Here is a 17,274-nt window from a genome sequence, read left to right as displayed (position 1 = left end):
ACCCAACTGGCTGCAATTAATCATGGCCTTTACGGGCCCGCCTTGAACCCGGCGTTTGAGATGGACAAGATGCTCCTGCCCGGTGGCGACTACAATCGAGCGCTTTACTCTGCCGCGCCCGACCCCCGTCTGACGGGACCGACGCGTGTCATGGTGCGTGTCTGGCACGCGGCTAATGCAGCTATGGGGTGGAAGGACCGTTTGACCCGGGCGTCACCGCTATATGCGTCTGAGAGGTTGGGCTCCCTGTGGACATCGAAGGGCTTTGAGAAGTGGGACACGATCGGAATCAGCACTGTGGGAGATCTCTGGACGAGGGGGGGATTCAAGACTTTTGCGACGCTGCAGACGGAGTTTCAGCTGCAGGGCAGGGAGTACTTTCGGTACCTACAGGTCCGCCATGCGCTGGGCTCCGTCTTCACGGATGTCGCGTCCATTCCGGAGTCTTCCCCCCTGGAGGACAGAGTGCTGGATGGCCATGTCCCAGACAGCACGATCTCCCTCATATATAAAAAACTGATCAACGACAGATCGTGCCTGCTGACTAGTCTCCGCGAGGCCTGGGTTGCCGACGGGCTAGAGCTGGACGACGAGGATTGGATTTCCGCGGTGGCCTCTCCAAAAGAGGTGGCCATCCCGGCTCGCCTTCGTTTCGTCCAGCTTAAGATCCTTCACCGGGTTTACGTGACGGGGCCAAGGCTTCTACGTATGGGCTTTGCTGGTGACGGAATGTGTAAGCGTGGCTGTGGCGCGTTGGCAACTTTCATGCACATACTGTGGGAGTGCCCAAAGGTGGAGCGATTCTGGCGTGGTGTGCATGAGGTCCTGCGTGTGGTTACGTGTGTCGCGCTGTTGCCTGAAGCGAGGAGATGCTTGCTGAATGTGTGGGAACCAAATGACTATTCGGTCCCGCAGACGCGGTGGGTGACTCTGGGATACATGATAGCTAAGCGTGACATTGCTCAATTGTGGGGATCCCAGAGGCCCCCTGCGGTGTTGGCCTGGAAAGAACACATGGATTGGTGTATGTTTCGTGAAAAGGTGGTGTATGTGGCGAGGGGTAAGCCTGGGGCGTGGGTGAAAATCTGGGGCCCCTGGAACGCCTACCGCGGGGGTATTTGTGAGCCGCCACTGCTACCGGCTGCCTCGCCTGCTCCGTCTCCCTAGATGGCCCCCCTCCCTCGGCCTTGGGCACGCGGTCCCCCAGTCCCTGATCTATTCCCATTCCCCTCTCCGGAGTTCTGCTGCTGGTTGGGATCCCCCACTTATGGAGCACGTGCTGTCACTTTGGATCGCGGGTTGCCTTGCGGGTGTGGTTTTTTTGTGTTGTTTTGTTTTGATAAAAGGGAACCGTACTGTGGGCATGGAGCTATGCGGCCTGCAACATTGACTTCTCCTGTTTTGCTAATCTGCACTGCCAAGAGACTCTTACCGTATGTATGCAATATGCTTTTGTCACTCTAGCGGCCGGCCGAGTGGTTGTAGGCCCATACCTGTAACTTTTTCAAACTGCAATAAACGGTTTCAAAAAAAAAAAAAAAAAGATAGTCTTATATAATTGGACTTTTAAACTTGGGGATAGAAGTATTTTCGATGTTAAAAAAAGACTCATGTCAATGTCAACGTTGGAGTTAGTAAGCTTCAGTGCCCATGATGATTCAATTTGTTCTAAATCATCGGGAGTTTTATCAAGAAGCATGTTGTAAATTGCCGATTTATGTTGATTTCCTCGTTATAACATCTAGAAATGGAATCTTTTCCAATGTAATCTTGGGGGTCTTTAGACTAAGAATATTTTGGATCTGAATAAATGTAAAGTAGTGGCTGTTAGGAATTTCAAAAGCATTCTGTAACACCGAAAACTGGAAATCTGATGTTCCCCCAGAAAAATCATCAATTGTTCTTACCACCATACTTTCCCACTTTTTGGCCATATCATCATTAACCTGTATGGACAATAGTGACGAGTGCCACAAGTGAGTGTATCTGTTAAACTTCGGGATTTTCATAAGCCTCGAAACCTTCTTCCATATTTTCCTTGCGGTGGTAATCACCTTAAATTTAACCTTTTTATAATAACTTGGTTCTACTTGTTTCAGAAGAAGTCCTTGGGCTTTCTTTCCAATAGAACGTTAAAAAATAGTGGGTATTTCTATATCTGGTCTAGTTCGATTTACAGTCTCAAAATTAAGCAAAGGGGCTATTTGATGAAGAAGGGCCGCCCAATAGTACAATGTAATATTAGGAATTGTTAGGCCACCCCTTCTATGTGGTAGAGCTAAATACTGCAAAGATCTCCTAATTTTCCCATATTGCCAAACAAAGTTTAAAAATAATGATTCTAGTGTTTTCAAGATATTATCTTCCACCGCCAGAGCTATAGCCTGAAATAAATACAGTACTTTCGGGAGCACATTCATTTTTAAAAAGTAGCTCCTACCAATAATAGATAGATGTAAGCTATTTACCCTCCTTAGGTCTTTCCCTATGTTTTTAATCTGAGTTTCATAGTTATATTTATTGATATCCTCTATTTTTGAAGAAAGATGAACCCCCAGATAAGTAGCTTTGTCTGTTTTTCTGGGGTCATTATATTCAATGTTATCAGTGCCTAAGATAACTGTTTTTTCTTTATTAAGTGAATAACCTGAATACCGGCCAAACTGTTTGGCAATTATATCTTTTTCTAAAATTGCCTCAGCTGGATTTGGTGTTAGTATTGCCACATCATCAGCATAAGCGAGGACTTTAGTCTCATAAGCCCCAGTAATAATTGGTTTAATTTTCAGGCTCTGCAGCAAGTTAATAATCAAGGGGTTAATTACAGGGCAAATAAAATCGGAGAACAGGGACACCCCTGTCTTGTCCCCCTGAATATGTTAATAATATGTGATTCTTTACCCATTAATTGCAATCTAGCTTTTGGTTGTAGATACATAGCTCTAATTGATTTAATAAGCTGGGGCCCAAAATTATTTATCTCAAGTATCCCCCATAAAAACTCCCAGTACACCCGATCAAAAGCTTTCTCGGCGTCAAGGAGGATCATAGACATCTGGTCTCCCGTCTCGGACATGATGTCAAAAAGCGAGATGACTCTGCGAGTATGGTCAGTGGTACCTTTGCCGGGGATAAAACCATGCTGCCAAGGGGAGACCAGATGTTCGATGACCCTCCCGAGCCGGTTAGCCAAAATTTTGCATATAATTTAGAATCTGAATTGATCAGGGAGATTGGTCAGTATGAAGATGGATTCTCGATATGTTTGCCTTTTTTAGGAAATATAATTATATCTGTCTCTTTCCAAGATTCAGGGGGAATTCCACTTGATTGTACTCCATTAAACAGATCCAATAGAAGAGGTAATATTAAAATCTCTAGTATTTTGTAAATCTCTATGGGAATTTTATCAGGAACTGCAGCTTTACCTGAGGCCAAGTCAGAAAGGGCTAATTGGACTTCTGTAATACTAAATTCTCTTTCTAGTTGTTCTCTAGTTGGGTCATCCAGACCTCTTCCAAGTTCAGGGTTTGTAGACAGTTTTTTTATTGCATCCCTGACTTCCGCAATGTTTTTCGGGATATCATCTTGATATAGCTTTTGGTAGTATCGTTGAAATCCCTCAATGATATTGTCCGGATTGGTACATTCATGCCCATCTAGTTTGATAGAGGATATTACATTGTGGGAAATCTTCTGGTGAGTGCGTAAGGCCACGCTCCTTGGAACCAAGGGAACAGCATTAACAATAAGTACCCCAAACTCAGTAGGATATATTAACCAGATATCTGTCAGTAGATAACTTTATTCAATTTGTCAGAGCAAATCATAAAGTACAATAAAACAGGTACAAATATAAAAACATTTAATAAAATTGCTATTCAAAATCATAAATCATAAATAATAAAAAACGCGAAACAAAACAGCACACATTGGAATTCTCTTAAAACTGCAAATACAACAAGGCTGGCTTAGCTTGCTTAAAATTCAAAGGTAAAATAAGGGGATAAATGTACTGGTGTCATAAGCTCTCCCACCTAGGACAAATAAGAATAATATGTAAAGTGTCTTGTGCAGCAATATTGTCACTTATACAGATCATGATGTCAGAGGGATTACACCATCCTTCTATATGTTGAGGGATCATATTTAGTCGGAAATGCTTTAGTAATCTTCTATGAGAGACTACCAACGTGAGGTACGGTTCTATAATACTCAGGGAGGACACCATTGTGTGATGTATACAGCTACTTTTAGTCAGTGCAACTTTATCTCTTTCTCTTTGATTGTGCGCCAAAAAGGCCCCCTTGACCCTGGTAATGTCTGCATTGGAAATCGACCACCATACAGCTGAGGTTGACCCAGCTCATCCAACATGGTTTTAATGTAGCTCAACCATGGAATCTTTAAGCAATGGTCCAATCAGAGACAGTTCCTTAAAATCTTCCTATTGTGCTCTAGATTGCTTTTTAACCAGACTGAAAACCACAAAAGAATAGGACGTATTCTTATAAGCTCCTCTATAAAACCAACACCCAGCTCACCATGCACAATCTCTGAAGGAACACTCTGGGGTATCCTGAAAATACTAAAAACTTGCTCTTTGTATCAGGGAACAAACACTTTGCTTTATAAAGGTATAAAATAGACTTGATATGACTATAGCCTAAACGTCTGGAGAAAGCATCAATGCAGTGGGCTACCCTGTTAAATAATTGAATGTGCGCATTCATCAAGGCACTCCAACTCAATTTATGATCCATCAAAATGCCAAGATAGCTGAATTTGTCCACTTTTCCAATATGATGATACATAATTATGTATGACCTAGTTTTATATTTTTTCAGGCTTAGTGTCATCGTGAATGAGTTAGCATAATTATTTTTTAGCTCTAGCTCATCCATAAAATCATAAAAGCGATCTAATAAAAGCTGTAAACTGTTAGCTGTGCACACAATTAACGCAGCATCATCCAAGTACAGCAGGGCTGTACCAGTTTGGTTCCCACTTTAGGTACGTCAATTCCAGGATCACTCAATCAAAGCTGCTATAGTCAGTTAATATAAAGAATGAAAAGCATCGGAGTCAATATGCAGCCCTGTCGAACCCCCTACCTAGTTTAAAGTGCGTTGTGCATTCTACCATGGGACTTTATCTCAACAGAGGCTTCAAGCCCCAAGTGCCAACAAAACAAAAGGGCTATGAAGGCCTGGTCCACCCCCATGTCCCACAGCACAGCCCACAGTTTCGATTAGCCGTGCTGAGGTCAATGAAGGCCAGATGAATGCCCTCCCTCCTGGCTACAGTATATTTGCTAATTAGTAAATATAAATGCAGGTTGTGTGCTACTGTGCCTCATCCCGCTCTAATACCATATTGCGTTTCAGATAACATTTCTTTATTATTATATTCCATTAATAGGTTGAGCAAGACATGGCCCACTACTTTCACTTCCGTGTCTATCACCGAAATCGGTCGATAGCACTTTGGGTCCGCTTGATTCCCCCTTTTAAAAATAAGGATAATCACTGATTCTTTCCATGAAGTAGGAATAAGACCACATGCAACTATGTTAAGGTGCAAGGTCAATCAACTTTATTCGGTTTCAACATATAAAACCATAAAAGTTATCAATACATATAAATATCATAAAAAGATAGCCCAAGGTCATTATTGGGGCCCAGAGGTCAATGAATGATTTAAAAAGATCCCCTGGGACTGTATCTGGGCTGGGCGCTTTCCCAGCTGAGCGGCCCATTATGCCTTTCCTCACTGTGGCCAGGTCATGTAATTCACGCTCTCAGTCCTTAGGTATTGTATAAAAGTATCACAAACACTTCCATAAATATTTGCAAAGTGGTCAACCCATTTCTGAGCTAAAATAGTCTGGCCCAGATCTGGTACTGGAATCTCATTGAAAAGTGGCTAATTCATTACTTGTCAAAAGTCAGAACTATCCTCCTACAAGCTTCCTTAAGTTCTTCCCAGGCTTCTCTTTTGAGGGCACCCAACCTGTTCCTACTCGCCACTTGCATATAGCCTTCTGACCTCCTTAACTACTTCTTTAGACCTAGGTATCTGTTGGAGGGCCAATTTTGTTCTTTATGTGACTTGGTACAGCTCTTGTCGAACCATTTTGGATCACCCTTATCTGGTCTTGTTCTCGTTCTGCTCAGAGCATTCTGTACCACATTGCAAATATGAGAAAAGGAACCCATAAAGACTTCGTCAGTAGCGCCTGCTTGCAAACATGCTTCAGAATCCCTATTACGGCTCAATACCAAATTCTGCAAAACCTCATCGGGAATAACCATACCCCTGCCTTTTCATCTTTTATGCTCCTTAGACAGAAGGGTTTCTTTATATGTATTAATGCTCTTATCCTTAAAATCATACCAGCCAAACTTGGCAATAAGAGGATTTTGATCACTAAAAATATTCCGCACTGCTTTAACTTAATAAGGGAGAGGCCTAAACAAGCTGATACAAAGATAACATCAATAGCTGAGTTAATGCCTCTAGCCTTAAATGTAGGAACTAAGTCTAGGAAATCATAATCTTCTTTTGTCAAAAGATTGATAAGATCAAATTCTGATAGCAAATTATTTAAATTATCTCCCTCATGAGTATAGTTAAAATCAATCTGCTCGTGTTTCACTGGCTGACCTTGTGTTCTACTATTGGATTTACATGACGCACATGGATGTAAATTAAAATCACCTGTTATAACAATTATAGGCAATTATGACCAAGCTAAAAGGGTGACTTCCCAAAGATTCCTTAACTTTGCTGCCCGTTCTACTTCAGACGATGGTGAGTTATATATATTAATTACCAATACTCTAACCCTATGTGTGAAGGATAAGAGAACACACAATACATTTCTTGAATTAAAGGGAACCAGTTCTGAATCACATCCCAGCCCTAGGCTCACAAGTGTCGCCAGTCCAGCTTTTGTGAGAACACTTCAGCATTGACCCGAAATGCCATATGCCCATCTAAATAGGAAGTCCCCTCCGCATCCCAAGTCTCCCGAAGACACACTATCCGCCAGGTCATGCAAAACTCAATGCACTGGTCATCTGCCAACAGGGTTCTTATCCCCGCGACATTCCAACTGAGAACACCCAATTTATTCTGTGACACTCTAGGGTCAGTGGCGGCTGGTGAAATTTGAAAGTGGTGAGACGTAAACCAATTGTCGTACTTCACTGCAGCGAGCGAGCGTAGCGAGCTAGCCTGAACCACCTACGGGGGAAAATTCTGAAAAAAGAGTGGGCAAATGGTGCATTTTCAAGCAAACCAGAAGGTGTGAAGAACAGCTCAGTCAATACTCAGTCAATACTACTGTTTAGAGTTGTGGGAGTTAAGGAACCTTATAGAAGTTTGACACATAATGAGAATGCTCTGGGAATATGGAACTAAAATGAAAAACAATTTACTGGTGCCGCAGTAGCACAACTATTCTTAATCATATTGGATAGAACCACAAGCGAACATGTACAATACCATGATTTACAGGGTAATGTATTTACTTGGACACTAGCGTTTAGGGAATGTAGCAATTTCTCACTCCAAGGCTCTCAAACATATCTGCATTTCCTTCAGACACCTCTTATGCAAGTCAACAAATGAGTCGACAACTGTGAAAACTATACACACATCAACAATATGTTTTTTTGCAGTGCTTTGAGGCGCTGACCATACATGCAGGCAGGGCATCTCAGCGTTGGACATAGGTTGAGCACACCATGCGTGGCGAAACACAGATGTATCCCACACACACCACTGTAAAACACTGCCATTGCAAGATAGAAGCCATGACCAGTGCACCACTATTAAGGCAGCTAACTAGAGGAGTAAACATGCTCAGTGCAACAGTGTTCTACTGTGGTACCAACTTACTCAAGTTATGATGCTGGCTGCGCCACTGCTCTGTGCTTCAGTTAACCATTTGCCAAACTCGTGCCACCTAGAAGCAGGCCTAATCACACTATTAGGTGCTATATAAACAACTACCTCCTGCCTACAATCAACAACAAAAGCTGGAAAATTCAGCTGCACTGGGATGTTTGGGGGGAGGGAGTATACTGAAGTGGTAGATTGAAGCCAAAACCTGGGTTGCTCTTGCAAACATTCCCCAAACAAATTTGTAACTCTTTTTCCTAAAAAGATATTTCCATTTGACAATTGTAATGCGCCCGATACAATTTTAAACACATCACTGGAAAATACTAAATTTAATGCTGGACAGTTGGCCTTGAACTAACTGTTTACCTTTTTAACTTCCTAAGATCATTTAAGAATATTTTTCCTGCAATCCCCAGGCAGTCAGAGTGTGTAATAAAAGACAAAACAAAACGAACTAGGGGGTTATAAAAAAACACACACAGATGGACATTAGGCCAAAAGGAGCATGCAAGTAATAAGCGAAGGGTCTCCATGGATGTGCTCTGGTCAGTCATGGCACGGGGTGGAGCATGACGTTCAACCTAGCCCAACAGGTTATGGCATCTGCTGCACAGCACTGATGAGGAAATGTACCTTTTTAGGGGTACACTGGTGCAGGGTCACTCTCTTGTCCACGGTTTCCAAAGACTAAAAAAAAGAGATCGGCACTGGAGTTGAAATAAAATAACAAGTTTATTAATCACTCATGTGTGGGACTACATCCACACAACACTCTCAAGTGCTGCAGGAGGTAGTACCCTGAACTCACAGACCATCGTCTTTATATACTCTTTTTCTGCAATGTAAGCACGTGGACAGAAATGGAAGGAACAGGTTTAGAAATAGTTATCAGCAAACAAGGGCAGATGGATAACCACTTGGTCAGCAAATAGGGAGGGGAGCAGGAATGCTTATGGCAGCAGTAAACAGTCAACAGATAACATCTAAGACCAGGTGCACCGGCAGCTACAAACCCCCAGCACGTATATTGCTTAGCCATGTCAGGAGGTCATCTAAAATGTATGACACAAGCAGAGTGAAAAGGCGAACAGCAGAGGATGACAGAATTACGAAGGAAACAAAATGGACACCACAGTCAAAATGGCTGTAGCGTATGCGAAGTAAAATATTACACGTTTCCACAGATGACCCTTTTAGCAAAGTTAAGACATTTTCTTATGCTTTTGAAGGGGTATGGTAAAGATCATGGATGTCAATTAACATAATTTCACAGATTTCTCGTTCCATTGCTGAACGGGCATTTGCATTCTGGACATTCGTTTTAGATGGAACACAAGTAGTACAAGTGGAAATACAGAGGAAACAGAGCATTGACCCACATTGAATACATAAACAACAAGAGAAGAGAATTGCAATAATTAACAAGGCCGACAATATTTTCAGACCCCATATGGAACATATGCTCCAGAACCATCCAGTTCAAGTCCATATTCCTGAGTCTTGATGCATATCAGTGGCTAATTTATGCATTTTGGAAAAGGCATCATAAACAGAAGGGGCGTGATCAGGGATGAACACGCAGCAGCTACTCCTGATAATGCGACATGCTCCGCCACAATCAGCCACGATCACATCTAGAACCATTCTATTTTGCAAAGTCACAATTCTCGTAATTTGGAGTTCTACTGTAATATTTCCAAGAGCCATTGCTGTTTGATTAGTCACTGCCTCTACCACTCGGGTCAAGCGTCTTATTTTCCTGCTATTTAAAGCCGCACCAACAAAGTAAAAAAGTCCCAACTTAAAGTCATCATATTGCTGTAATGCAGTGTCAGTTTGATCCACTTCATCATTATTTATAGTTGTTTTGAATCGGTTCAAGAAAATGTCATTAAACTATTTTTGATCTTTATGATAAAATGCAGGTGCTAAGAACACAGGAGGAAGCAAGATGGACACATAGCATATTCCAGACCATCCAATTGGTAGATGATAGTAACCTTTAATTCCAAAAATGAAATAAGTGTCATGTGAGGATAGAAAACTGCTATTGTTAATTTCAGTAATATTCAATACTGTAGTGTGGTAAAAAATTTAATTACCGGTACTTAATTTGATGCGGAAAATTTAATAAGAATAGCTCAGTAAAATAAGAGGCAGAATCCGTGGTATTAGAGGTTCGGAACGGGCTTTATTCCAAAACACAATTCAAATTTGTGGGCTTCATATTCCAACACCACGAAGGTTCAGGAAGTGAAGGACAATACTTTATTGACAAGTAATCATTTTTATAGAAGAGGCATTACAGTGAAACAGATGCAGGAGGCGTAACAGTTGATAACAGAGATAAAAACATACATGCGTAACTAAAAATGGGTGTAACTAGGCGTAACTAAAGAACGTCATTAGGTATGATGTCACAAATGGGTGGTTCCATGAAAGAATTTCGCAATGTCAGCAAAAATACTTGGCAGAGATGCGCGCGCAGCAGCATGACGTGTGATTGACGTGCAACTAGGGGGTGAATGGGACTTGACATTTAGCTCTACATGTGGAGACAAAAGTCTGGGGTTATGTCAACCTAATCCTAAATCATATCTTACATCCTATGTTTAAAGAACTGTGTTATCCAAAAAGAGAGGTCTCTTAGGATAGAATCTTATTCTATACTGACTATACTGACTGTTAGTGCGTGTACAAGCGTCTAAGTGTCTACACTAGATGCGAGGGCAGAAATCTTCCATAGTAACAGGGCTATGAATTACTTGCATAAAGACAGAGAAGCCGGGCCCTTTTGCACGGTAGCTAGAGGAATGTTTACTTCAACTGCTAGACAGGAATGCATTGGATGAGGAGCGGAGCAGAGCAGATAATCTTGAAGGTGAAATACAGTTTTTGGCAGGCAGACAGGCCGAGTTAGGCACCGTTAGCCGCGCAGGGAGTAGGACAAAGTTCATGGATACAGATGCGAGCTCAGACTGGAGCTTTCAGAGGCAGAAGGCAGGAAAAGGCTTAATGGCAGAATCAGGGCCTACTCGCCTGGACTGTAAAATGGCATAAATGAACCATATAAAGCCGGTGGCCTTTCATACTTAGGAATAGAATATCCGGCCCATTCATGGCGGATCTGAAAGAGGACATGTTGACGGTGGACGCACATGTGTTTGCGTCTTCAAAACTGAAACTGGAGGGAACATACATGTACTTGTGACTTATACATGAAACCGTTGGGGTCCAAGATAGGGGACATAACTGATCATAAAAATCCATATTTCCACATTCCCTCCTTGTCCCCTACTTGCCCTTAAGAGATATCAATCTTCATCAATCCGTTGATCTGTTCATATAACATCATTTGTTCTTCTTTCTTCTTCCGGGATCTCGAACGAAAACTTGGATGTGGGATACACGAGGTGGCACACAGACCACAAATCGCTGGCCCACATTGTAGACATAAGCAGCAACTGAATAGTATGAGAAAGCCAATACCTAGGAAGGAGAGCATCCTCCATCCCCAGGCTGACAACACGCCCCAGAACCAACCGGACCAAGTCCAGGTGCATCGATTCTGGTGTATCTGGCTTACAATCTTATGAAGGCGAGTTATGGCTTTATATACAGACGGCGAATTTTCTGGTATGAAAATGCAACAACTTGATCCGATGACCCTACAAGCTCCGCCCCTATCGGCCAGGATGACGTCAAGGACAAGACGATTTTGAAGCACAACAATCCGCATAGCAGACTGCTCTTCTGTTAAATTGCCTAAGGCGGAAATAGTTTCGTTCACTACTGCTTCAAGGGTTCTGGTTAATCTTCGTATCAGCTTACTATTAGTGACTGTACCTATATAGGGGAAGAAACCTTTATTGAAATCTGTGTATTTTTCCCATGCTGTTTCAGTGTAATCGACGATTGGGAGATCTCTCTGCTGTCTATTGTGTACTAAATGAGTATTTCTATGATAATCAGGAGGAGCTAGGAAAACAGGTGGCAAAAGGAATCCGATGTAACAGGTACCATCCCAACCTAGAGGCAAACGTGTATATGCAGTCTGACCACATACGAAGTAGGAATGGCAAGAAGCTCTAAATGTAGACTTGCCTTGATCACTGAATTCTATTACAGTGGTGCATCTACTATGGCCCATATGTATGGAACCATTCTTTCTTACACACAATTCACCTTTAACTGGAAATACTGACATAGCGGGCAAAATTGGTGCAGCTTCGGATTCAACATTCAGGATCATGAGATTAAGCGTGAAATTACCTAATCCGTATACTTCATTTTCTAGATCAGTTCCTGTTCTTTTGGGAAGTCCCTCCTTGTTAGGATAGCAGACTTTAAGCAAAACTAAGTTCAGGTTTCCCCATACCCAGTTGTCTTGATAAACTGCGGAATTTGAATCTAGGGAATTAATTAAACTAAACCATGCTCCACAGGAGCCATTGTGCGTGAACGGATATGGAAAGAGAGGCAGAATTCCCTTATAGTTCTGATAGGGAGGGAGTCGGCCACATATCCAACAATTTGTAGCATTGCTAGTCTGATGGGAATGATGTAACATACTAATAAAAGTGTTATTGCGCAGCGCAAATCTATAGGACAACTCATGCGGGGGTAATTCGCTAAAGGAATGTTCAGCAGTAACATTGTAAACATGTTTAGAAATAGGATAATATACGTGCAACAATATACTTGCAACGATTATTAAAAGACTTAAGAAAAACAAAATTAATAACGTCACTGTGCAATGACTACGCAGTGATTTACAGTACGCATGTTTTTTCAACTGCATTTTTCCGTTTCTTTCTCTATTCAGGTCTAGGGGATACATGTCAGAGACAAATTCGACCGATTCACCTTGGAGAGGACTTAAACAATCAAATTGTCTGACTTTTTAGACCGTAATTTTAGTTTGTATAGTTCCTTATCGCTTAGTTCAACCAAAGGAAGCTTTGAGTCAATCGGTGAAGACACGCGAGGTGTATCGTTTACATCAGACGGTAGTCCATGAAATTTCTTGATATGACTTGAATGTATCCAACCTTTGCGACCTTCGATCTTCACGGCTGTCCTCGTGGTGAGCAGTACAAGTTGAGGCGATTTCCACCTAGGATCCAGCTGAGTCTTCCGGTCAAAATTCCGCACTAACACCAGGTCCCCGGGAACTACGTCATGGGGTTTCACCTCGGTGTTGTCGGGAAAAGCTGCAGCTACCTGTGAACGACAAGATTGTAGTGCAGACATCAAGGAAGCCAGGTAATCTGTCAGCATATTACAGTCAACATCAGTTATTTTGCGTGGTATAGGCGTCCCCCACATATTTGGTGGTCTACCGAAGATCACCTCATAAGGGGATAGCCCTGTTCGAGAGTGCGCTACCATTCTCATGTAAAAGAGTGCGACTGGTAAGGCTACTACCCAATCGACACCTTTCTCCCTACATATTTTGGACAATCTAATTTTCAGAGTTTGATTATGTCGTTCCACGAGACCTGCTGCCTCGGGGTGTCGGACACAGTGAAATCTCCATTGATAGCCTAACAAAAGTGAAACGTGTTTCATTAATTCGGATGAGAACGGCTGGCCGTTATCTGAGTAGACAACACGTGGTAAACCGTACCGTGGGAAGAATTCTCGAACCAACTGTTTGGCAGTAGTCGGGGCAGTGTAATCTGAGACCGGGTATGCTTCTGTCCAACGGGAAAGAGCACAGACAACTACAAGAACATATTTGAATCCTCGACATCGTTCCATCTGGATATAATCCATCTGGAGGACTTCAAAAGGGTGCTCAGGAGGCTGAAATCCACCCTGTTCTACGGGAATGCTTTTACCTGGGTTGAACTGACAACAGATCATACAGGTACGAACTTTTTGTTTAGCTGCTGCTCGTAAATGTTTGTTGAACCAAATGTGTTGAATGCTGTCTAGCATAGCTTTTTCTCCTAAGTGTGCTGGACTATGTATTGTATAAATGATAACTTGAACCATAGAATCAGGAAGGAACCATACAGATTTTTCCTTCGTCATCCATCCTTGATCCGTTTGGATCCCTCCTAATTCAGTCCATTTCTTTATTTCATCTGGTGTAGCATGTGTCTGTATGTCAATTACGTCAAGAGCGGGACCCTTAACCATCATGCAATGTGTTGGTGTCGGAACTATTGTCTTTGTCATGTCAGATGTGTGAGTTTGAGCAGTCTGTTTAGCTGTTCTGTCAGCTAGATCATTGCCTTGGGAAATGATATCAGTAACTTTCGTATGAGCTTTACATTTCATAATTGATATTGCAGTGGGTAGATGTATTGCATCTAATAAGGCATGAATGAGGGGTCCGTGCTGAATGTGGGCACCGTGAGAAGTTAAATAACCTCTCTCTCGCCACAGCACGCCGAAGTCATGTACAACTCCGAATGCATAACGTGAATCAGTGTATATGTTGACTTTTTTATTCGTAGCTTGAATACAGGCTTGTGTCAGAGCGATAAGCTCTGCTGCTTGAGCTGACAAGGTATTTATGCAATTTGTTTCAATGACTTCAGTGTCTGTTGTGACTGCGTAAGCGGCCACTAACTCTCCTGTACTTGTTCTCATACATGAACCATCTACATACAACGTCAGGTCTGGGTCTGACAATGGGACGTCTGTCAAGTCTTGTCTAGGTTTCGTCGTGAGAGTAATAACTTCAATACAATCATGTGCTAGTGGGTCTGTTCCGTTTACTGGCAAAAGTGTGGCAGGATTCAATGTACTACAACGTCTTATTTCTATGTGTGGCTGAAACAATGTTAATTCGTAACCGGTGAGTCTTGCTATAGTCAAGTGTTGTGTTTGCGTCCGGTTCAAGAGAACCTCTACTGCATGTGGTACTTGTACTGTCAATGGATGTCCTAACACTATGGCATCGCTTTGTCTGATTGCTAAAGCTGTCGCTGCCACTGATTTCAGGCACGCAGGCAGAGCCTGAGCTACGGGATCTAATGTACTAGAAAAATAAGCACATGGTTTGTGTGATCCTGCTTGTTCCTGAGTGAGTACTGACAAGGCAGTACCTTCGCGTTCTGTAACAAAGAGCGTAAAATGTTTATTGTAACATGGTGTTGCTAAAACAGGTGCTTGACATAAAGCTTTCTTTAGGCTTTCAAAAGCTTGTGTATGTTCCTGAGTCCAAGGGAGGACAGTCGATGTGGCTGCCTCCTGTGTTGTCAACTGAATGAGTGGTTTTGCTAGAAATGCATACTGAGGGATCCACTGCCTACAATATGAAGTGAGGCCTATAAAAGCCCGCACCTCCTTTTGTGTCTTGGGTATTGGCATGTTAGCAATTAACTGGATGCGATCGGGTGTAAGCTGCCTTCCCTCCTTGGACAGCGAGTGCCCAAGGTAAACAACTCGCTGGACACAGAATTGCAGCTTAGAAGGGGACACCTTGTGCCCCTTTTCGGCCAAGAATTGTAAAACCGTCAGTGAGGCTTTTTCACATTCAGGTTCGCTTCTAGCGGTGATCAGCAGATCATCGACATATTGAAGCAGGGCAGTGTTGACTGGCATGTGGATACTGTCAAGTTCTCGTTTCAGTGCTTGGCTATAGATGCTGGGGCTTTCTGTGAATCCTTGAGGTGCGCGTGTGAATTTAAAGCTTCGTCCATTTAAACTAAATCCGAACAAGTATTGGCTTTCCGGATCTATTGGGACGCTGAAAAAGGCATTCTTGAGATCAATTACAGTAAAGAATGTTGCTTCGGAATCAATGGCTGTCAGTAATGAAGAAATGTCTGGGACTACGGGGTATTGTGGTACAATACATTTATTTAATTCGCGCAGATCAATAACCAGTCGATATACTGGCGGGGCTTTTGGATCAGTTCGTTTAAGAATCGGAATTATCGGGGAATTACATACATTGGAGTCGGTTTCCACAACCACTCCTTGGGTAATAAGCTCGTCAATGATTTGCAGTAAAGCCACTACAGCATCTGGGGGTAACTTGTATTGTCGCATTCGTGGTAGTACCACTCCTGTCTTTAGTGTGACTCGATATGGTGTAATGTTCATGCAACCAACATCTGTAGGGCCTTGTGCCCATAAATGTGTGGGTAAAGTCTGCAGTCGGTGATCCATGTCTCGGGACACGTAGTGCCCTTTAAAATCACGTAAAAACAATCTTACTCCTTCCGGAGAACAACATATGATAGCTCCTAGAGCTTTCAATGTTTTTATACCTAACAGGTTTTCTGGACATGATTTAGTAAGCAATAAATCTGTAGTTCGTGTCAAGGGACCAATCGTAAGGGGAAGAGGCTGTGATACTTCGTTAATGATAGGGTTTCCCGAAAAACCAAGGGAAATATTCTGTGAGCCTGAGAGGGGTGCCCCTGGAACTTCACTACGTTTTATTGTTGTTCGGCTTGCCCCTGTATCAAGTAAAAATTTTCTATCTTGGCCTAATAGTTCACTGTGTACATAAGGTCCTTCTTGACCTACAGGGACCTCGATAAGGGGTAAGCCAACTTCCCTCTCTAGGCTGTTTCATGAGTATCGTTGATAATCAGGATAGTCATACTGTGCGGTCTGGTACATCTGTTGTGTCGTTGTTTGTGTGGCAGCAATAGGCTGCGATGGTGGAGCTGGCATAGATTGTTGCAGAGCCGGCATGGACTGTGCATGCTGCGGGGCTCCTTGTTGGTTCTGATCCTGTCTAAGTGGCCGTGGTCTTTCTTTTGTATTACCTATGGCGATATTATGTTTTAAAACTGGACAATCGTGTACATAATGACCTGGCTGTTTACAATAGTTGCATGTCCCTTTTACAGGACCTGCTGAAACACTGGACTGTGTCATACCCTTTTTATGACCGTCAGCTGGAACTGTCTGAGAAACCAGCATTTTCATTTTCGTGTCTTTCATGCGTCTTTGTTCATGTTCTTGTTCCTCTCTAATTCTATTGTGATGGTACTGTAGCATTTGTAACATTTGTGACGGAGTGTTACCTTGCCAGGTACTCTCGAATTTCAATACTCTATTCTTAACTTGGGGCAAGGCATTTTCAACTAATTTTGTCACAAACAGATGTGGATACGATTCGCTACTTGCTTTTATTCCACTATTTATACCAAAACATTTTTCGAATCGGGCATAGAAATCAGTAGTGTCTTCATCTTGCTTTTGTTTACAGGCTGAGATTGCACCCCAGTCTTCCTTTTTTGTAGTTAATAAACGTGGCAGTACCTGTACTAATAAACCTGGTAGTATTCTGGTCTTTTCCCCGAGCCCTAAACCTGGACCTCGAGCTGTTTCTTCGTTTTCTAATGCTGTCCAATCTATCTTTTGGTCTCCCACCTCCCAATCCGTTTC

Source organism: Triturus cristatus, chromosome 2_2 (assembly GCF_964204655.1).
Source record: "Triturus cristatus chromosome 2_2, aTriCri1.1, whole genome shotgun sequence".
NCBI lineage: Eukaryota > Metazoa > Chordata > Amphibia > Caudata > Salamandridae > Triturus > Triturus cristatus.
The sequence above is the reverse complement of the archived record's forward strand: the minus strand, read 5'-3'. Positions refer to the sequence as shown.